Source organism: Bos mutus, chromosome 16, assembly GCF_027580195.1.
Source record: "Bos mutus isolate GX-2022 chromosome 16, NWIPB_WYAK_1.1, whole genome shotgun sequence".
Classification (NCBI taxonomy): domain Eukaryota; kingdom Metazoa; phylum Chordata; class Mammalia; order Artiodactyla; family Bovidae; genus Bos; species Bos mutus.
Genome location: NC_091632.1, coordinates 41,280,167 through 41,302,670, shown reverse-complemented (window position 1 = coordinate 41,302,670; position 22,504 = coordinate 41,280,167). Strand labels below are relative to the sequence as shown.

The window sequence follows — 22,504 nt, the reverse complement described above, 5'->3', positions numbered from 1 at the left end:
CCAGGGTTTATTCCTCCTGACGACCTCCTTTTCCCTAGAATTAAGCTTCAGGGCCTCTAATCAATGATAATAGATGAAGCCAACTAACCTGCTTTGTTTTCCAGGAAAGATACTGCGTCCACTCGGTATATTGAGGTTATTTGTAGCAATTAGAGAGAGACCAGACCCAGCTTGCAGATAAGATGTAGGGAAGCAGGTGGTTCAGAACCTGTTGAACACCAGCAATACCTTCCTTTTTCATTTGATACATTGTGTATATTCGGGTACTTTCCTTACAGAAGTCAGTTTAAAAAAAAAAACTAGCTGAAATCAGTTCTTTGAATTGCTTACAGTGTTGAGGAATGACATGAGTTGCATGAGATGTAATTAATAGGTTGGAAGCCTCCCAGTTTGATGTTTTTCTAGGAGCTGGAGATTAAAGAGATTATGTTATTAACCTGGTACCGTTATTTTGCTGAGCTGTACTGTAGCTGTGCTGAACTTCACATAAAGTACTCGATTTTTTTCCCCCAGATAGAAATTAGTTTTGAATTTTGAAAAATAATGTTTTCAAACTTACATAGATTAGCTTGTATTCACTATACTTTTTGGCTGATGACTGAGAAGATATTTATGTGATATAAACTTATCAAAATTTCTGGGGGAAATTAGATAAACTTATCTAATTTCTGGGGGAAATTAGAGCTCTGTTGTGGAGATTTGGTAGTGTGTAGGTTACCGTACTGACAGAGTCTTTGATTCACCCTTAACATGTTGGACAGTCAGAATGTCCTAGCCACCGAGGAACATATATCAGTATAGACAAACCGCACGTTGATTGCTACAGACCTTTGTACTTCTAGATCACAAGAAAGAGACAGAATGCATTAACTTTTTTCGATACAGGTTACAGATGATACCTTAAAAATAAGGGATGATCTGATTTGTCATTGTGTCAGAAGGCTGGCTGTCTTGTGCAGAACTGAGGGCCAGCCTTTTTCAGCGGAGAGTTACTCTTTTTTTTTTTTCAAAATGCTTCTCCAAAATACTTGTAGTCCGAAATATATGGGAAGTGCTGCATGTACTGTCTCTCATGTGAGAATGTCATAGTTAATAACTTGGAGAAGCCCTGCAGTTAAGGAAACTTCTTTAACATTAAAAAACAAAACAAAGCAAAACCTGCCATTTCCCCTATTTGTGGGGCTGTGGCATCCTGTTTCTGCTGAATATCTCCTTAAGAAAAATCATTTTTGAGAAAACAAGTTTGAGAACTGTTGCACATTCATATTGCATATTCTACAGGATGGTGGGAAATCTTTTCTTCTTGATGTTTAGAAGACTGTGTGGAGGGAGGTTGGTAATGGCTTATTTTCAAAACAGTAGGTTCTTGTTTTGGGGAGGAACTGTGTACTTAAGGGAGGCAGACATTGTTTCAGTAAATCTGAGGACCTTTGTGAAATGTGAAAAAGGTATACAGCCTCTCTGGAAGCTGTTATAAAGGACTGAAAACAACAAAAATGGCTTGAAAATTTTCTGTGGTGCTCCAGCAGAACCACTTGTGGGAGACGCCCCTGTGCTTGGCCGGGTGACAGGTGCGGCCTGTGGTTTGCATACTGCCAGGTCCATAGATGTTTGCCTCTTTGGTAAGGAGACGGTCTTTGACCTTCTCAGTAGTTTTGTTTCTTTTGGGGTTATTATGCATTTGAAGGTGAATGACTTCTCAGTGGAAGATGTTAAAATATTGCCTCTTCTTTAGGTTTTTCTTCTCCTTTTGTCTTTTTTCTTTTTGATCTTTGTCTTTCTTGGTGCAAAGTACTACAGTAAAATCTTCAGTTGGTGATGAAAACCCTTACATGCACCCAACTGCAGAGATTCTCTTTGGTTAGTTGTATCTTAAGGGTTTCAGTAGGGACTTTATGGGGCATCATAAGGGATTCTTCAATGTATTATTAGTTTTTGAGTAGTAGACCTTTTATGGGCTTCCCTGGTGGCTCAGTGATAAAGAATATGCCTGCAGTGCAGAAGTTGCAGGAGACATGGGTTCGATTCCTGGGTCAGAAAAGTCTTCTGGAGGATGAAATGGCAACCCACTACAGTATTCTTTTTGCCTGGAGAATTTCATGTACAAAGGACCCTGGAAAGCTCCAGTCCATGGGGTTGAAAATAGTCAGACACAACTGAGCACAGTGTCTTTTCAGATCTTTTATGCTCATTTGAAATCACAGATAAATTTTTTCCTTTCCTGAATTGGTTTCAATACTCAGATTAAGTCTAAATTACAAATACCTCCCAAAATGTCATTAAGATTGAGCCTAGTGGCGAGCAATAACATGAGGATAAAAATAGACTGTTATGTAATATATGTGCTTGTCCTTGGGGGATAAGCCTATGTTCATACTGTTTGGTCTGAGAAGACTGAGGTTTTATTGAGGAAATGGGTATTTAGGATTTTCGTAGCTAAGGTTTAATCTCATGCCTGGTTACAACCAGTTCTTTCTGATCCTGCTCCTCATTTCTGCAGCTTTTTATTGGTCTTAGAAGCACAGCATGATGGACTTGTAGTTACACTGTCCACGTTACCTCCTACCTTAGGGTCTTTGTACCTGCTGATGCCTCAGGTTTGTGACCCCCCCCCCCTACCCCCACTCCAACCCAACAGACAGACATGCTGAGCTACTGTCCTCTCTTTAGTACTCCATTCCAGTGCCATCACCTTCCTCCCACACCCCAATTATCCAGATTTCCTTAATAGGTACAGTCTTGAAGTCATGTAGCTTTCCTTCTTGCACTTGTAACAGTAATAATTTTCTGTTTATTTCTGTTACTATTTTAGGATGTCTGTCTCCTCCATTAAGGTGTCTACTCTGTTTCTACTTATTGAATTCCTGAGATCTGCAAGAATAGTGTACACATAGCATGGATTCCATAATACTGGTTTTTTGTTGTTTGTTTTGGCCTCACTGCATGGCTGTGGGATCCTAGTTTTCCAACCATGGACTGAATCCAGGGTCCCTGCAGTGAAACCACGGAGTCCAAACCACTGGACCACCAGGGAAGTCCAATACTTGATGAATAAATAAGTTTCTGAAATTTTTATTCAAAAATATATTGACTAATTGATGATGTCACAGAATAATGCTTCTGGAAGTCCAGTTCGAATAATTTATTTCCCAGTGAATGATTTAACAAGCTTGTTATAAAAACAAAAATCAAAACCTTGTGGAGCTCTGTGTATACTTTGCATCTGTGTCTAATCTAACTTCTTTGTTGTCCATCAGCCATTACTCTATTTCTGAGATGACTGTCATGGTGACAAATTGATTTTTTACACAGCTGTGTGCAGTCAGATTTCTCTTATGGGCATTTTCAGCATAGAGTATTGGTTTCTAAAGTTTGCTGTGGGTGGCATATAAATTTCTTTCTGCTTTTTTCTTCCTTCTTTTCCCTCACTTTATTGAGATATAACCAATACATGACATTAAGAAAATGTGTAGTTACACAGGGAACTTAATTCAGTCAGGAGGGAAACTGCCATTTGTCACAACACGGATGAACCTGAGGTCATTATGTTAAGTGAAAAAGTCAAAGAGAAGTACCACCTGATCTCTTCCACTTGTGGGATCTAAAAAACCAAACTCAGAAACAGAGAACAGATCAGTGGTTGTCACAGGTGGGGAGGTGGGGGATAAGGAGTCAGGGAGGTGAGTGAAGGCAGTCAAAGGGTACAAATTTCCAGTTATAAGATGAATAAGTTCTGGGGATGTAATGTACAGCGTGTGATGGGAGTTAAAAATACTGCTATGTGTATTTGAAAGTTGCTAGGTAAATAGAGTAAGCTCACATGACACACACAAAATTCTCCAGGCCAGAATACTGGAGTGAGTGGCCTTTCCCTTCTCCAGGGGATCTTCCCAACCCAGGGATTGAACTCAGGTCTCCCACATTGCAGGTGGATTCTTTACCAGCTGAGCCACAAGGGATGCAACACACACACACACACACCACCACGAGCGAGTGCACAAAATTAGTGATTTTATACATATATATATATATATATATATGTTGCAAAATGATTATACCACAGTGAGGTTAGTTAGTGTAGCCATCATGACACAATGACACATAGTTATAGTTTTGTACTTACTTAGAAAAAAAAGTTAAAGCATGGAACTTTAAAAAATGTATAGTTTCCCTTTGGTTCAGATTTCTGTTTAAAGAGGGGAAGGGAGTTACCAACTTTTTAACAAATGATATGTCCTACCATTTAGCTCCTGATTCTTCACTGAGTGATTGGTCTCTGACCAGTTAAGAGGCTGAATTCGGTTTTAAAGTCTTGCTTTTCTGAATAATTGAAAGCTTATCTTCTGCAGTCACTCAGACAAACATTCTTTCTCAAAGTAAACCTAAAGAAAACTCTGGCATTTGGTGTTCCAGGACATATATTTTTGGAGAAAATAAAAGCTCATTGATCTGCAACTTTTTATCCATGTCTTCTATCTGTAGAAGAATTTTTAGGTGAAATTGACATGAAAATGAAAGTGTCTTCTTGAGGCATTCTTATTTGGGAGGGAGTGTGAGTTTTTCTGATGATTGCAAGAATTTTTTTGTGTTACAAGAAACATGAATCCTGGCATAAAGGCACCTGTAGGGTTGATAATGATTTAACTTGTGTGACAAGATAATTTGCATGTAATAAACCTAATATTAATCTGCTTAAAGCTTTTCAGTGGATCACTTTTGCTAGTAGGACAGAGTCTAAAACCTTCACATGGCACACCAGACTGTGATAAGATTGCCTGTCTGTGTATCGTCTTTGGATATTTTTTGACAAGAAAGAAACACAGGCAGCGTGTGAGCTTGCAAGGGCTGTCATAACAAAGCACCACAAGCTGAGTAGCTTAAACAGCCGAACGATAGAAATGTATTGGCTCACAGTTTTGTAGGCTGCAAGTTCGAAGTCAAGGCGCTGGTAGGTTTGGTGCTCCCGTTGAAGGTACTGGAAAAGGATCTATCTGTTCCACGCCTCTCCTAGCTTCTGAGAGTTCCTCGACTTGTCTGAGCATAGCTTCAGTCTTCACATGGCATCTCTTTGTGTGCCTGGTTTTGGGTCTCACCAAATTTATCCTTTTTATAAAGACACAAATCATTGAATTAAGGCCCCACTCATTCTAATTAAAAGTGATCACATCTGCAGTGGTCACTTTTTTCAGGAAGGTCAGTCACATTTTGAAGCACTGAGGTTAGGACTCAGATGTATAAATTTTGGTAAGATGCGGTTCAGTACATGACAGGCAGGAAGAGCGTTGTTGCCAGGAGGACTCAGGTTTGAGTGACCGGAGTCTGTGACCACTTCAGCTCTCCTTAGTTGTGTGTCCTTCCAACACCTGTGAAAATATATTTATTTTCAATCACGTTTTAGTATACTTTTCATTGTGGATTGCATTAATTTTTTTTTTTCTGTTTCTATTGAAATTTTACTTTGCCTTTTCCTAAGCCTAAAGAAATGATTGCCTTTTAGTGTTTATTAGGAAGTTATTCAAATCCTGCATATGTATAGGAAAGAATTTTAGCACATAAAAAGTTATGACTTTATGAGGGTGGAAGAAACAAGAGAAACTTCTAAAGTTATTCTAACCAAAAGAATGGGAAGTGGCAGAAAATCTGGGGATGAGTTAACTCTATCTTTTTCTGTTTCGTAAGGAAAGGAAGGGTCTTTGAGTGAAACACGTACCCCAGAGCTTGCTGGAGTGTTTGGTGTCAGCCACAGGTCAGCAACCTGTTAGAAATGCAGTCTCAGGTTCCGCTCCGGATCTACTCAGTCAGCATTTTTGTTTTCGTAAGATTTCCAGGTGTTTTAAATACACATTAAAATTTGAGAATCATTGACGTAGACCAGTGCTTCCCTGTGTTTTTCAAGTTAGTGCACAGATAGAAAATGAGTGCATTGCCATGAGGGTTGAGAGGCCCAGCATCCCAGCACACTCACAGCAGACTGGAGTTTAGGCAGATCCAAAAAAGGGGAGACAACTACTTCTGACTGAATACACTAAAGCCTTTGACTGTTCAGATCACAATAAAATGTGGAAAATTCTTCAAGAGATGGGAATACCAAACCACCTTACCTGCCTCCTGTGAAACCTGTATACAGATCAAGAAGCAACAGAACCAGACATGGAACAACAGACTGATTCCAAATTGGGAAAGGAGTTCATCAAGGATGTATATTGTCACATTGCTTATTTAACCTATATGGAGAGTACATCATGCAAAATGCCAGCCTGGGTGAAGCACAAGCTGGAAACAAGATTGCCGGGAGAAATACCAATAACTTCAGATATGTGAGCTTGAGAACAAATTGTCAGTTGTGAGGGACAGAGGGAGCTGTAACTGTGGATGGCTACACCATTATAACCGTGGATGCCCACTGTTTTTAAAGCACCTGCTCCTTTTCAATGCTGGACTTCCTTTACATGTGTTGTTTCTGCTCCTGAAAATCTCTGCACAAATGAGTCATTGTTTTCCTATAATATCTATGGGGAAACAGGCCACACAGCTGGTTTGTAAGTCTGCATGGGCCTGGGAGAATTGATTAAAGCCCAAAATGGATTGACCTTTGATGCTTTTGAACTGTGGTGTTGGAGAAGACTCTTGAGAGTCCCTTGGCCTGCAAGGAGATCCAACCAGTCCATCCTAAAGGAAATCAGTCCTGAATGTTCATTGGAAGGACTGATGTTGAAGCTGAAACTCCAATACTTGGGCCGCCTGATGCGAAGAGCTGACTCATTTGAAAAGACTCTGATGCTGGGAAAGCTTGAAGGCAGGAGGAGAAGGGGATGACAGAGGATGAGATGGCTCGATGGCATCACTGACTCAATGGATATGAGTTTGAGTAAACTCTGGGAGTCGGTGGTAGACAGGGAGGCCTGGTGTGCTACAGTCCATGGGGTTGCAAAGAGTCTGACATGACAAGCCATTGAACTGAACTAAACTTGATAAAATTACTGAAGATAATGAAAATAAGAAACACAGTTACGCTGAAACTAAAGAAGGGATAGGCCTATTTCTTAGAAAATGCAAATGAAATAATTAATTTGCTCCTTTTCTTTCTCCTACTCCTGAAGTCAGTACATTGCCTGCTTTTGAAAGTTGTTTCTCTCTCTTACTAGATAAATATAAGGATTAATTGTTAAAAAAGTAAATGGTTAACAAGTATGAGAAGTACGTTGAGCAGGGTGAGGTAAGGTGTTGCAGAATATTTAGGATAAATTTTGATTACTGAATTTGAAACCTTAACCCAGCAACTGAAAGGGAAAATACATGGTTTATGTATCTAATAAATGTGAGCGTATTGTATTCATTAAGGTTTTTTTTTTTTTTTAAATGGAAACTGGAGAATATCGGCCACATCTACATGAAAATAATTTGTTGGTAGAGTAACTCACAGACTGGGTGGACACCTATCTGGATTGAGGGCAGTTCGGATTTTGGGTTAGCAGAAACTCCTGACCGTTCCATCTGGGTGCTACCCCCAGAATAGTGTCCTTCAGCATTTTCCTGCCTTGCTGTCACTCAGCTCCAGTCACAGTCTCAGAAGAGTAGGTTGCTTGGTGGAACTTGAATTGCATGTCTGTGTCTTGTATAAAAGAAAGACAGATACCTTGCTTTATCGCTCCCCCTTAACTCCACCTGGTGGGGCTATGGTGACTTCCCCCAGTGGAATACAGGGGTGGGGGCTCGTAGATGAGAGAGGTCCCCACGTACCACTTCGTCAGGAGACTGTCACTGTGGCTCCAGATTCAGGGAGAACTTCTAACGACATATGGATATTTATAAATAGTTTGTTCTGCTATGCATGTGCTGGGTAAATAGAGGAAGAGTGTCAGCACGATGTGTGATTTGTGCTGGTTCATATGCAACTTTCTAGGTGAGAGGTGTGTGAATAGAGGGGCTGGGATTAGAGTGTGCAATTACATGGTGTAATATAGGTTACATTTTAGCAGAAAAGGAAAGGTAGGTGAGAATTTAAACCTTCAGTTTGGTTGTCACCCTGGTGAGAGCCCTTTCGTTTCTTTCTAAAGTGAAATGAGTAAATGATGCCTGCCCTGGGGCTCCGTCTCCAGAGAGGTGCCCCCACTTTCCATGCCTGCTGTGCTTGCCTGCACAGAAGCCCCAGGTTAACCTGTACTTTTTGGGTACCTTTGAATCAGCACCTGTTGTTTTCATGTATTTTAAATATTCCCTAAGGCAATTCTTCAGCCACTCTGGGTTCCTGCTTGGACAGCGCTGTGTTATTTCTTGAGGATATGCCTACTGATTAAAAAAAAACAAACCTGATTTTAGAATCACAAAAGTTTGAGTAAGCTGCTCCTTACTTATCCTGTATTTCATCTTTAATATACATTTTTTTAGTGAAATATAAGATTTTCCCAGATGAACACACACACTTGTGTGTGTGCGTATATATATTCCAGAGTGTCAACATGACAAGCAGTGAACCAGAATGTATCCTTAACCTGTATATTCCAAAAGAAACAGAAATGTTTTGTATGTGCCCATTTTTTGATGAAAATCACCCTTACTCATGACAGATACGTGTTAAATAGTAATCCTTTGAAGGCATTTTTTATGAGCAGTTAATCGTCAAACTCCGAGATCTAGCTTTCTGGTCATATATTCACCTCGGTTTCCTGGGTCCCAGTTGTGGCCTAAATCCAGAAATCCTTTGACACCTCCTCCCCGTAGGACTTCCCCTCCGAGGGTCTCTCCCCATCTCACAGTCCCTTTGCTGCTGCTGCTAAGTCGCTTCAGTCGTGTCCGACTCTCTGCGACCCCTGAGGCGGCAGCCCACCAGGCTCCCCCGTCCCTGGGATTCTCCAGGCAAGAACACTGCAGCGGGTTGCCATTTCCTTCTCCAATGCAGGAAAGTGAAAGTGAAGTTGCTCAGTCTTGTCCGACTCTTCGCGACCCCGAGGACCGCAGCCTACCAGGCTCTTCCGTCCATGGGATTCTCCAGGCAAGAGGACTGGAGTGGGGTGCCACTGCCTTCTGTGCACAGTCCCTTTACCCATAGATATTTCATACCTGGTTTAAATACCACCATTCTCATTTCTCTTGTCTTTTCCTTGCTGGTCCACTCCAGAAGGACATGAATCTTTTTTCCTTTTAGTTCATTGATGTACCCCAGTCTGGGACATTCTAGGCACTTTGTTATTTGTTCCTTAGATACTTAACAGGATAAGCAGGGTGATGACTCCACATGTGTTCACGCTGTGTTTCATGGACAGCCTCTTGAGTAGCATTGTCTTAGCTGTACTGCCTTTAGGAGGTGGGCAGTAAACACATGTACAGAATCGTTGATGTCAGGACTTTCTTCAGAGGGGTCCTGAGCTATTGAGAAAGTTTACTTTGGCTTAAAAAATTGGCATTCAGTTGGTTAAAAGTTATAAATTAGAAGACATGGCTCTATTTTTTAAAAAGTTCCACTTACAAAACTTATCCCTTCTATAAATTAAATAAATTTTAAGTTAATTTTAAGAAATTTTTGAATTGTGATTGGTCTTGTTTATAATTAATAGTTTTAACATTGACTTGCTTATTAAGTAAAATAAATTCAATATTTGATTTCTGTTGTTGAGTCTTTTAACACAAACCTTTAAAGTACTTAGCACTTCTTATAAATGAAATTAATCATAACCTATGAATAAGGTGCCTTAGATATTTCAGGGTTGTGCATAAACTCACTTAGGTTTTTGGATCAGTTTCTTACAGAGAAGCAGTGTAGGACAGTCTAGTTTTACCATGGGAGAGGCAGGCGCTGGCAAGGGACAACCTCTGTGTCTTTGTTTCTTCACCAGTAAAATGGGGATCAGAGTACGCACCTCAAGAGCCGTAATGGGGATTACATGAGTACACCCACACATACACACGGGGCTTCTTTAGAAAGGGCAAGCATATAGTGCTTTGGGCAAAAGTGTTCAGGTTTCCTGTAAGATCTTACCCAATTAAATGGCCCTAGGTAGTGTGTTTTGTTTTTAATTGTAATTTCAAGAATAGTGTTCCAAGCCACATTCTTTCAACTATAAAAAGAACAAAAATATCAAGTCCTGATTTCTTATTAACTTCCAAAATGTTAATATAGTTTTGATTCTCTTAAATCTTTCTTTAAATAATTCTAAATCTTCTCAGGGACAGAAGATGCATATCAATTTAAGGAGATAATTACCATCAAATTGAGGTTACTTAATTTTTAATCCTCCTAGGTCGAAAAGATAGTACCTACTGATGGAAGACATTTATAGTCACTGAGTCTCCCTCTTCAAAACTGTAGAAGCAGATGGCTTCTGACCTCATGTAATCTAATTCTTTGACTATTCACAAAAGCCTGCAATTCTTCTATGGTTGACTGCCTGACTTTTTAAAAAATTTATTTTGAAAAATTTCACTTTTGGTTGTAAAAGCTGTTAAAACATGACAGGACCCTAAGATATGTGTGCTTCCTCTCCAAAGATGAGGGGCTTTGATCCCAATTAAGATCTCGTGTTCTTTTTTCTTAGGAGTCTGTTATCCTTGTGGATATTTAAAATGTTCACTGAAATGTTTGCCTGCTGGTGGTGATGACAGCTCATGAAATTATTTGTGACACAAGAGTGGGCTCAGGCAGAAACTTTCCTAGCAAGCTGCTTTGTTTGTGCAAATGCTCAGAAAATATCTCAGTGAAGTGTGGAAGCCACACGGAACTTCTGGCGAAGGTTATTTTGAGAGGGGACATTCCTCTACTCTCAAACACCTCTGCTCTGACGTTAATGTGGCTACCGTTGAGCGTAAGCTCTGGCTGTTCAGGGCTCCTTTTGGATGGATCGGTCATGATGCAGTCCCAGGTCTGTGTACTTGAGTGTCTGAATCCAAATTGGACTTGCCTCCAATTGGTTTCAGTTTGCCAAGGTTGATAGAGAGCTTTTCTTTGGGTGGAAATGGTTACCAAGTTTAATTACTGCTCCTTCAGACCCTCTCTGAGTGTTGTGGTAAACACAGAAAGCATTTCTGTGGGAGGTGGGGGGGGCGTATCTCAGTAGAATCTACATCTTTCTAGTTCATTTAAAGCATGTTTATTTTTTAAAGATTTTTTTTTTTTTTTTTGATGTGGACCATTTTTAAAGTCTTTTTATTGAACATGTTGCAATAGTGCTTTTGTTTTATATTTTGGATTTCTGACTGTGAGACCTGTGGGAACTTAGTTCCCCAAGCAGTGAATCGAACTCATATCCCCCACATTGGAAGGCAAAGTCTTAACCACTGGACGGCCAGGGAAGTCCCTTTAAAGCTTTCATATGAAGGTAAATAAAAGGGAGCAGGATGCAGGGCTTACCAGGAACGCCTTTGAACTCAGTATTTTTTTTTTAATTTATTTATTTTTAATTGGAGAATAATTGCTTTACAATGTTGTATTGGTTTCTGCCATACATGAGTAGTATGTTCAGCAGTATGAATCGGCCATAGATGTACTCAATATTTTGATAAAGAGACTTAAAAACATCCTCTTTTTTAAAATTATTGGTGTGTCACTTGCCTGTTAGTGCCCTGTTCACACGTCAGAGAGCAGGCATACGTGTTCCACTTTCATTTCCCTGTTGTCCTCTCTGTCAGGTTTGCAGCATGGTTTTCACAAAAGAAAAGGTATAAGAAAAATGATAAAGGAGAAATGAATGGTAAAGAAGTTCAAAAAGAATAGATCACCTGGATATTAGAAGCCAGATGGATTTTATGTCCTGTTCCAAGTGATCCAGGCTGAATTCAGTCTGTTTGGAAGGAGTGCGCCAATGAGTTGATAGCGTTGTTCTTGGGTGCAAATGTAGGAATGTTTGCCATCTCTGATCTAGATTCATAAAATGAGCTGAGTTTTCAGTCCAGATGGAAAATGTGACAAGAAACTTAGAGAGGCAGTGCTAGAAAGTGAAAGTGAAGTCGCTCAGTACTGTCCGACTCTTTGCGACCCCATGGACTGTAGCCCACCAGGCTTCTCCATCCATGGAATTTTCCAGGCATGAGTACTGGAGTGGGTTGCCATTTCCTTCTCCAGGGGATCTTCCCGACCCAGGGGTTGAACCTGGGTCTCCCACATTGCAGGCAGAGGCTTTACCATCTGAGCCACCAGGGAAGGAGGCAGTGCTAGAGGTACTCTCTTATCCTCATAGGCATTGCCTGAAAGGTTGTTTTGTTATTTTCAGGTCAGAATGCTCGATACTAACCACTGGAAGAATTCTCGAGCATTTTATAGCAGGAGGTTTCTGAGTATCGGTTCAGTTCAGTCGCTCAGTTTTGTCCGACTCTTTGCGACCCCATGAACCACAGCACTCCAGGCCTCCCTATCCATCACCAACTGATGGAGTCTACCCAAACTCATGTCCATTGAGTTGGTGATGCCATCCAACCATCTTTTCCTCTGTCGTTCCCTTCTCCTCCTGCCTTCAGTCTTCTCCAGTATCAGGGTCTTTTCAAATGAGTCAGCTCTTCGCATCAGATGGCCAAAGTACTGGAGCTTCAGCTTCAACATCAGTCCTTCCATTGAACACCCAGGACTGTCTCTTTAGGATGGACTGGTTGGATCTCCTTGCAGTCCAAGGGACTCTCAAGAGTCTTCTCCAACACCACAGTTCTGAGCATATGTGTCATTAATAAATAAGAGGCCTTTTGCAAGTTCTGTGGGGTAAATTTTACATTGTCAGCTGAGCTGCTTGTTTAGTGAGCATTTCTAGAGCAGTGGTCAGCAGACTCTTTCTGTAAAGGGCCGGAGAGTAAGTATTTTCAAACTCGCTATAGGCTGCACAGTCTCTGTTGCTACTACTGGGCTGCTCTTGTGGCATGAAAGCAGTGACGGCTAAGATATAAGTGAATGAACTGGCTGTTCCAATACAGCTGTATTTATATACACTGAAATTTGAATTTCATGTAATTTTCACAAGTCAGAAAATATTCTTTTTGTTTCCTCTCCAACCATTAAAAAATGTAAAATGCATTCTTTCCTTGCGGGCCTTACAAAAACAGGCCATGGGTCAGATTTGACCTGTAGGCCATGGTGCCGACCTTGGTGCCGACCTGTGGGGTTTTCCTGCCTTGGCCTCTGGTTCTGCCTGTTTCTGTAATCCTTAAAATTCTTCCCTCGCCTGCTGTTTTATGCTACATTAAAAATCATTATTTATTTTCACTTATCCAGTTAAATTAAAAAATAATTTTTACTTGTCTGTATTGTTGAAACCATTTAGGTATTAAATTTGAACTTTTTGTATTTCCTATCAAACTCTACAAGTCATGAAATGATCCCTTAGAAATAAGCTGTTGGGATGGTGGCATTTTGAAACTGTGTTTGTTTTTTTTTTTAAAGAATGTATGTAGGTATCCTCTAAACAGAATCTAAATAGAAACTGAATGAGAAAAGAAGGCCAGTTAGTTAAGATGTTATCATTATATTCTGGCACAGACCGCGACTATCTTCAGAGGTGTTGTGCTGTTACCTTGAAGCTGTGTCTGTGTGTTGGGGAGTCTTGGTCACTGGTCTAATGTATAAAGCAAGCTAAGAGCTCTTGCGGTGACTTCTGGTCCAATGGAACCTAGAAAAACTGGATAACTCAGCAGTGTGGGGAGAGATCCAGTGGGAGGCGGGGGTTCTTTTGTTTGAATCTCCAAGCTGGATACTAAATCAGCCTGGTGGCCTGAGACGAATAGAGTCCCAATCACAGTGGAGCAAAATTTATATTTACCTGGAGTCTAATTGGACTGAGATTTCCTGCAGTTCTGTTAAAATCCTCGGTCCTTTTGCTTAGTGAGCAAGTGTTTGAACTCTTAAGCTCTAGAGGTTTAGCTTTTCCTGGCTCAATTAATTGTTAAATGTTCCCTTTATTATAATTATACTTTGATGCCTTGCTTTGTGGTAGCTGAGGAAATTGCTGAAAAAATTGTTTAATCTGTTACACTCTATCAGTTTTGTAAAACCCTCTTTTTAAAAGGAAACAATTTGGATTTGAAGTGGCATGGTGGTATTTGGGTTGGATAACATCATTTAAATAGAAATGCAGGAATTTGGCTTCGTTCTTGACAGAGATTGGCTTGTATGTGACTTTGACCCATGTGTTTGTCATGTTTCCAGATATTGCCTTCTATTTATTCTGACAGCTTCACCAGCTGAGAAAACCAGACTTTCCACAATTAAAAATAATGTCTATGAATTTAAAGAGGAAGCAGTATATTGTTTTTGGAATTACTTTAAAATACATGTGTGTAAAATGATTTCTTTCCCTTTTGCAAAACGTGTAAATATCTCAGAATAGTTACTGGGGTGCCTAAGTTTTGATTTGGAGCTGAGTACCCTAAATATCAGGAAAAAAAATTACAGGCTTTTCTTTTCTATTCCTTAATACACTTGTGTTAGTATACACTTCAGAATGGATTTTAAGGAGCATAAAATAGATGGAGGGAGATCAGTAAGTCACCTGTTTTTTTAAAGTTAATGCTTAAAATGCGTGGATATGGATAAACTTCAGTCACTTTACTGAGTCTATTAAATTCGTAAACAGTGACTCTTTATCGTTATGTTTGTGTTAACTATCCAGTACCTTTAAATCTTTTTCATTATTTCATTAAATATGTGCTCAAACTGGTTAGGTAGCAGCATACTGTATGTTACGTATGAAGTATATTCCACCATTTGTTCACTCATTTAACCCTTAAATTTATTTTCTCACATATCTCTAAATTTCCTTATTCATCTGCTTTTTCAGGGAATTCCTTTTTCAATGATGTCCAGTGTGATAATGTGTAAGTGTAATGTGTACAACGTGTAAACCAAACTGAAAAAGGCACAGATAGGGTTGTTTTATGTTCTGTTGGAAGGCTGTAGATGTTCTGCTTTCTTTGTGTGCTTGACAGATGGTGTGCTGTCACTTTAGACTGATCAGTAGAGATGGAGCGAAAATACGGTTTTGGGGGGCATTAGATTGTGGCTGTAAGTTCCTTTGAAAAAGGAGAAATGGATTGAGTTTATAATACATGCTTTTAATATTATTTCAGTATGTTGCTTTTCATCATTCTCAGCTTTTACGTTAACGTTTTAATCTGTAAAGCTATGCATAGCTGTTCACTCTGCAGCAGGGCATTATTGTCATTAGGGATGTTTAGTTCTTAGACTTTACTTGTCCTGAACATCCCTTTGGTGCTAGTATTATAAAACATAGGTACTGTACAGTTACCAGATTGAATGGGGGAATGTTAATACTTTGTATAATTATAATTTTTTTCTCTTCAGTAGAGGGAAAGAAAAGATCACAAAAAGTCACACTTGATAAGTTGTAGTTTTATATTATCAGGAACAATTGAACTGAAAAGTGGTGATTTATGATTTAATTACGTCTGTTCACACCTGAAGTTTTCGAGTTTGTATCTGAGAATTAACTCTGGCAGCACTTAGACTTGGGGAAATTATGCTCCTTCCTTATAAAGAATTTTGTGCCTTATATTTCCAGTTAGACAATGGAGACCTGATTTCCAGTTTGCTCTTTGTACAGGCAAGAAAGGCATTTTGAGGAGGAAAAAACCTGGGCTATCTTTCAGGCTCATAAGCTAGAATGCTTTCAGAGTCTGCCACAACTATCCGAAAAATACATGTTTGGCATCACTGAAAGCAGTCTTTTTAAAAATCACATTTGGCACTCAGGTCGGCTTCGGTGGTGGCTAGCTGTTGTAGTGACCATCAGTTTTGTCATGTCAAGTTTTACTTCTGTTATCTCCCAGCTGCCAGGACCCGCAGTGCTGTGGCACCTGATAAGCTGAGATACAGATTTTCAGCTCTCTTTTCAGCATCATTTCCGTGACTCACTTCTGCAATGATTAGAGGGACTCTGTTTGTATGTTCTGTCCTTGGAATTTACCTACTGCTTTTCGCCTTTGCCCCATGAATGCATTTATAATATTTGGTTATAGGTCTTTCTTTTTATTTCTCCCCCATATTTTCCTTCCTGCATTTTTTCCCCTTGGTTTTGACGAACAAATAATACTTTTTTTTTAAGGGAAAAAATTGAAATTCAAATAAGTAAAAGTAAAGGCACTAAATCATTGTTAATGTTTTGTTGTATGGTCAGTTTCTTTAGTAAGCATGTGTAGGATTATGCTGTTCACTGTTTTGCAATAATGCTTTCTAACTTAACATGTCTTGAACTTACTGCCATGTCAGGAATTATCAGTCATTGTTGCTTCTCATTGAAACTGGATTATTAACCTGGGGTCCATGACCTAGGTGACTGTGAACAGAATTCAGGAAACTGTGAACTTGAGTGGATAAACAAATTGTATCTTTATTTTCACTAATTTATTGCATTTAAAGTGACCTTTAGCATTCATTTCAATTATGAAGGTAGGCAGTAAAGCATAGTAATATTTGCAGTACCTGTTACACCAATATAAATTACAGATATTCTTATGACATCATGTAGAGAAAAACATCTGAAAATAATGTTTATGTTCATCACTACTTTGAGATTATGGAGGCTATTAGGGGAATAACCTAGTAAGTGTTATTATTTAACAAATCTATAAAGAAGTACAAGTATTACATTGCAGTTTTTTTCTCATTTTGTGACAAATATTTCAGTACATGTTTTTGTGAACTTAAAACTTTTCTTTTTTGGTGCAGATTGACTGTATAGATTGCTAAAGGCATCCATGATGCATAGAAACATTAGACATACCCACATCAGTCGATAGATACTATAGTATAACTAGCTATATATAGTTGGATTTTAGGCTATTTCCATTATAAACAACACTGCTAAATATTTATTCATTTCTGTTCACTTTCTTAGAAGTGAAATTTCTGAGTTAAAGGGTGTATCTGGACTGTAGTGATTATTAATGAATTGCTATTACAATTCTTTTTAACTAGCCCTGGTGTACCGTAGGATTTTGGCCTCTGCAAGTGACTGAGTTTGTGGTTTTGAAGTTGGAAAAATGTTCTCTAGGTAAAGCAGGAGACTCATCGTCATCTTTAGGTAGTACATCTTCACCTCAGAGAACGGCTCCGACACATTTGTGCACTCTGTTTTTTATCCACAGTTAATGGTGTGGGAATGAAGAGGTAAAGCTGTGACATTGTGCCTTCTTTCTAGTGTGAATTAAAATATTGCGTATAGTCTGAGAACTTAGTGTAGTATGAATTCTGGTCAGCCTTAACTTTTTTTTATAAATTATATAGTGTTCCAGAAAATTTGGTTATCAGTGGTCCTTGTATTTTTGTTGGAGGAGCAGCCACATATTCTCTTTAAAGAAGTCCTAAAATCAAAGTGGAAGAGAAAGGAGGGGGCCTGAATGGTGGCTTTAGGACACCATGAATCTGCCCTCCACAGAAAATGCCGGTCATCTTGTAGGAGAAGCAATGATCTTTTATTACTACTTGTGATTCCTTGGGGTAACGTCATGCTGAGAACTTGCCTTAGTTGAGAAGTCTTTTTAGGGCCGCAGCTATGGGCTTTGTTCTGCTTTATGTCATCTGCCTCTAGGACCTGATTCGTAATCCCACTGGAATGTAATCGTTTATGCTGTCCATTCAGGCTATTTGAGTCATTCTAGCAAGAGTATTAAGTGTTGTGTTTCTATACATTTGCTGGCGTTATCTGTTTCTTCCTAGCTTTCCTTATTTAAAAAAATTAGAATATTTCCCCTAAATCATTGTTTTAGATGTCACTCTGTTCATGAAGGTAGTTCATTTATTTATATTTTTCGACATTCTTTTACTTGTTTTGTTTTTGGCTGCATTACATGGATTGTGGGATCTTAGTTCCCCAACCAGGGATTGAACCTGGGCCCTTGGCAGTGAAAATGAGGCGTCCTAACCACTGGACTGCCTGAGAGTTCCTCATGAATATATAATAATTTAGAGATAATTTCAAAATAATTTAGAGATACTTGTGTACAGTGGCTGGAAGTGCTGAATTGTGAACTAGTGAATTTTTGGTCTGGTTCTTTAGATACGTCAAAGAATTGGCTTCTCCATTCTGAGTGGCCTCTGTTCCCATGTCATCTTGTGATCCATCTTGTGCTCCACCTTAAGATGGTGTGTTTGTATTCAGGCCACCAGGAAGACTAAGAAGAGAAGTGGCTCCTCTTTTCAGGATTCAGTTTCCAGAAGTTGAAACACTGTGCCTGCTTATAGCCCATGACCAGAATCTAGTCATGTGACCATACCAACTTTAAGGGAAGCTTGCAAATGTGATCTTTTTTCTGAGAGGCAATTGGCCTATTAAACATCAGCTCTTCTTTAGGAGGAAGGCAAGAATGAAATTATACACAGCTTGCAGTCTTTGTTACTGGGAGTAAGAAACAAGCACGATTAAAATTATCAAAGACATAAAATTATTTGTTTTGATGTCTAGCTCTAATGGGCTTCCCTGATAGCTCAGTTGGTAAAGAATCAGCCTGCAGTGCAGGAGACCCTAGTTCAATTCCTGGGTTGGGAAGATCTGCTGAAGGGATAGGCTACCCACTCTAGTATTCTTGAGCTTCCCTTGTGACTCATCTGGTAAAGAATCCACCTGCAATGCAGTAGACCTGGGTTCGATCCCTGGGTTGGGAAGATCCTCTGGAGAAGGGAAAGGCTACCCACTCCAGTATTCTGGCCTGGAGAATTCCATGGACTGTATTCCATGGGGTCGCAAAGAGTCAAACAAGACTGAGCAACTTTCACTTTCACTAGTTCTAATATTAGATGGTGAATATGTTAAGGGAAGGATAGTGTTTTTATTCACCTCAGTATCTGTAGTGCTTAGCAGGTGGTGCCAGTAAGTCTGTGAGAATGTATTATGAGTTTATGATTTTCTTCCCTTAGAGTATGTTTATCTTCTTTTCTTAGCTTTATGTAATCTTGACAAGATTTGCCTGTTGCCACTTTGGTTCAACTAGCTTAAGGAGATCCCTGGGGGAAGAGCCTGGTAGAGAGCGTGTGTGCACACTCAGTCAATAAGTCATGTCTGACTCTATGTGACTCCATGGGCTGTAGCCCGCCAGGCTCCTCTGTCCATGGGATTTTCCGGGCAAGAGTACTGGAGTGGGTTGCCATTTCCTCCTCCAGGGGTCTTCCCTACTCAGGGATCGAACCCATGTCCCCTGCATTGGCAAACAGATTCTTTACTGTTGCGCTACCAAGGAAGCCACAATGACTCAAGAGGTAAAAAATCCACCTGCATTGCAAGAGATCCAGGTTGGATCCCTGAGTCCGGAAGACCCCTGGAGGAGGAAATGGCAACCCACTCCAGTGTTCTTGCCTGGGAAATCCCATGGACAGAGGAGCCTGGCGGGCTACAGACCATAGGGTTACAAATAGTCAGACACGACTGAGCATGCATACACACAACCCAACTTTGGGTAAAATGAAGAAGTCTTCATCTGTGCCCCTTCCCCCACAAAGTTCTGATTTATTTTGTCTCAGCAGATGTTTCAGAACATGATTTTTTTCAAGGTACAAATTACAAAAAGCACAACTCTCATTAAGTGTTACATTGGCCCAGAGCAGCTGCACTCATTTGCTGAAGTGTGTTGAGTACAGTTTCATATGGAGCATCCAGAGCTGCTTACGTCTTGAACAATAAATGAAATCTCTCCTCTCATTTCAGGAATCAAGAGGTATTTAGATACTGTAAATCCTGCCACCTTGCTCAGATCTTTGCTAGTTTTGATGATAAAAGTGACAGGTGGATGGCAGATTGCCAGGCGAGATCCTGCCAATACCCTCCCCACAATACTTTTTAGCCTAATAATGATATATATTGTTATAAAGCAGAATTATTACATGTAGAATGCTGAGGTGATAATTAGAAATTGTCACATAGGTGAAACTCTCCCCCACCCAATACCTGTTGAATACTTGTAAAATGCTCTTTATAATTCACAGTGAGTTAAAGATCTTTAATGAAAATATGAGGTCTCAGTATTTCAGTCACATGAAAGTGACTAGTTTAAATTATTCTTAAAGTATCTTCAGTCTTTGACTTTAATTTTTGAAGAAACACATGACCAACCAATAGTAACTGCAGTAAAACCCCACATGAAAGCTGTAATGATTTAAGGGAGAAAGGGAAGAGGTATGGGTAGCATAAGAAAGTCAGGGAACAGGCTTCACTTGCCCATAGGAGTCTTTATAAATGAAAGCAAATGATTAAATTTGAGGCCTGCTGAAATGGTAATAGTCTTTGGGTAAGCTAGTGGAATTTCCTGGGGTTTGTTAGATGTCAGCTGTGGTATTGAGTGCTCTACTAATCAGCTGATAATGGGAGAGCACACTTGTTTAACTTTGCAAGGTGTTGTGGAGGTAAGAAAAGGCAAGACCCGAAAGGAGACAGGATGCTAGTCCCTGATCCTTCATTTTATGGGGAGAAATTACACTCATTTAAGTGATGGTCTTTGTCAGAAACAGGCAGTAAGTGGGCATTACCACCTGAATTGGGGAGGACATGAAGGACCATGGGAATCTTGATTTGGGGCTTGAGGTTGGATGGAATTGCAGTTAAGCACCTCTAATAGGGGCAGTAGCCTGAGGATGGGGCATGATTGTAACATAGTTATAGGAGAATTAAAAACCAGCTGAGCAGATGTAGACATTGAGCTGAAAAAAGGACTGAAAAGGATAGCTTGTGGTTTTCCTTCTCTTGTTTTTGTGTGAGTTGCAGTCTGGCACTCTGTGACCCTGGTGTTTATGGTTTTGGGGCAGCAGAGTCTCGATGCTTGCCTTATTACTGTGTGGGTTTTCATTTGATAAGTTTTTCTGAAGGTGCTTTTTTGCATGGTTTTTCTCTTTTAAACATCTCTTACACAGCTATGTGGGTGCTTAGGTGAAAGACAAGTCAAAAAGAAAAATCACTCATGGGACTGTTGTGTTATCTGGTTAATAAAGCTCAGAAGTAAATTTCTGTTAAACAGAGTATCAGTTCAGTAATGGTATTTATCACTGTGCACTGTGTGCATTATTTATATGTCTAAATCTATATGGTAAGTTTAGCCTTCTTTTAATAAATTTCACTTATTGTTGGCATTGTGACTGATTTGAAATATGTAAGAAAATCGTCCAGCAGTTTGCAAAGGAATATATAAGGTAGAAAATTTTAATCTTCAGTTTTGCTAGCTTAAATCTGTAATAATTGAGCATCTCTCTGTTGAGACTGATAAACTTTCATTTCCCTAGTCTTTAGTTATAATTTAGGTCCTAACTCTTTCTGGAAAGTTGGTAGTAAATATTTGAGAGGGAAGAAATATTAAAAAAACACATATATTAGTCTTACCAAGAGGGCTTATAAGATGTAGATGCCTATAAAGTACAAAGAATAATTGGTGTGGGAAATTTTGTAGCTTGATGCTTGAATTGTGGAACAGTTGCTTTTACAAAATTGGGAACTGCAGACTACAATTAACTGTCATTAATTTCGTTGAGTAGAAATATGTTCCATTTACTGTACAATCAGGAGCCAGGCTTGAATGAGTTTAAATTGATGAAATCTAAATTATACTGACAGTCCATTAAACAGTAGCAGAAAACCCGTAAAGAAAATGGATTCACTATGATACCAGTTTATAATAAAATCATTTGCCAAATAAGAGTTATAGCCAGGCATTGTGAATTCTCCTGTGTATTTCCAGTGAGCACTGCAAATTGGTTGAACCATTTATTGTAAAGCCTAGACTCCCAGCTCATTGCTTTCTGAAAAGGAGCAATGTTGCTTGAAACCCTCTGCAGGATGTGACCCCAGCAGATCAGACTAGCAATTGGTTTGTTGTCGGCCATATGGGAAGAGAAGCATCTTCACTCCAGCCTACCTGTCACTGGCTATTTTTTCCTGTGAATGCTAGGCATAGAGCTCCTGAAAGTGTTCGTCTCTCTGTGTCAGTTTCTTAAATGTATGTATTTCAGCCACATTTTAGTTGTAATCTTTATGGTAAGGACATTTCCACCAGCAGTCATCCTCTGCTTAATAGGGATTTTATAGCAGAATTTATTTTTGACAGGGTTCATTGAATTGGCGTGAATAGACTTGTTACCTGCCTTCTCAAGCAATAGAAAGGGTACTGGGGTCGGGGAGCAGCAAGAATGTGAGTGGTCTTGAAATTCCTTTCCCTGCATCTCTGCTGCCATGAGGCAGATGTCCCTCACTGGTTTTGAAAAGGGACATCCCCTCCTCCCAACCCTGCACGCCTTTCCCCTTCTTCTAGATTTCCTGTGTTCTCCTCCAGCACCTAAGCTCTTTACACGTGCACTAAAGAGATCCTCATCATTTAACTGGAGTTTGATGTAAGGCTGGCTAGAGTCTTTTACATAGAAGGGATTCAGTATGGGTCACAAGGAGGGCTTTTAAGGAACACTTTTGGAATGAAATGTAGTGATGAGAGTGCTTAAAATATTCTTTACTTCAGTAGTAAGAGTGTCAAACCATGGCTTTTATTTAGCATATCAGAATAACTAATAAGATTTCTGCTGTTGGCAGGATCATCTTGCTTTTTT

The 22,504-nt window shown here is 39.6% G+C and overlaps 1 protein-coding gene across 3 annotated transcripts in view; it reads left to right on the top strand.

Annotated features, from left to right (window-relative positions):
* The window catches only part of RERE (arginine-glutamic acid dipeptide repeats), a 416,446-nt gene that overhangs the window by 156,716 nt on the left and 237,226 nt on the right, over nt 1-22,504 (top strand). The gene's annotated exons all lie outside the window — the stretch shown is intronic.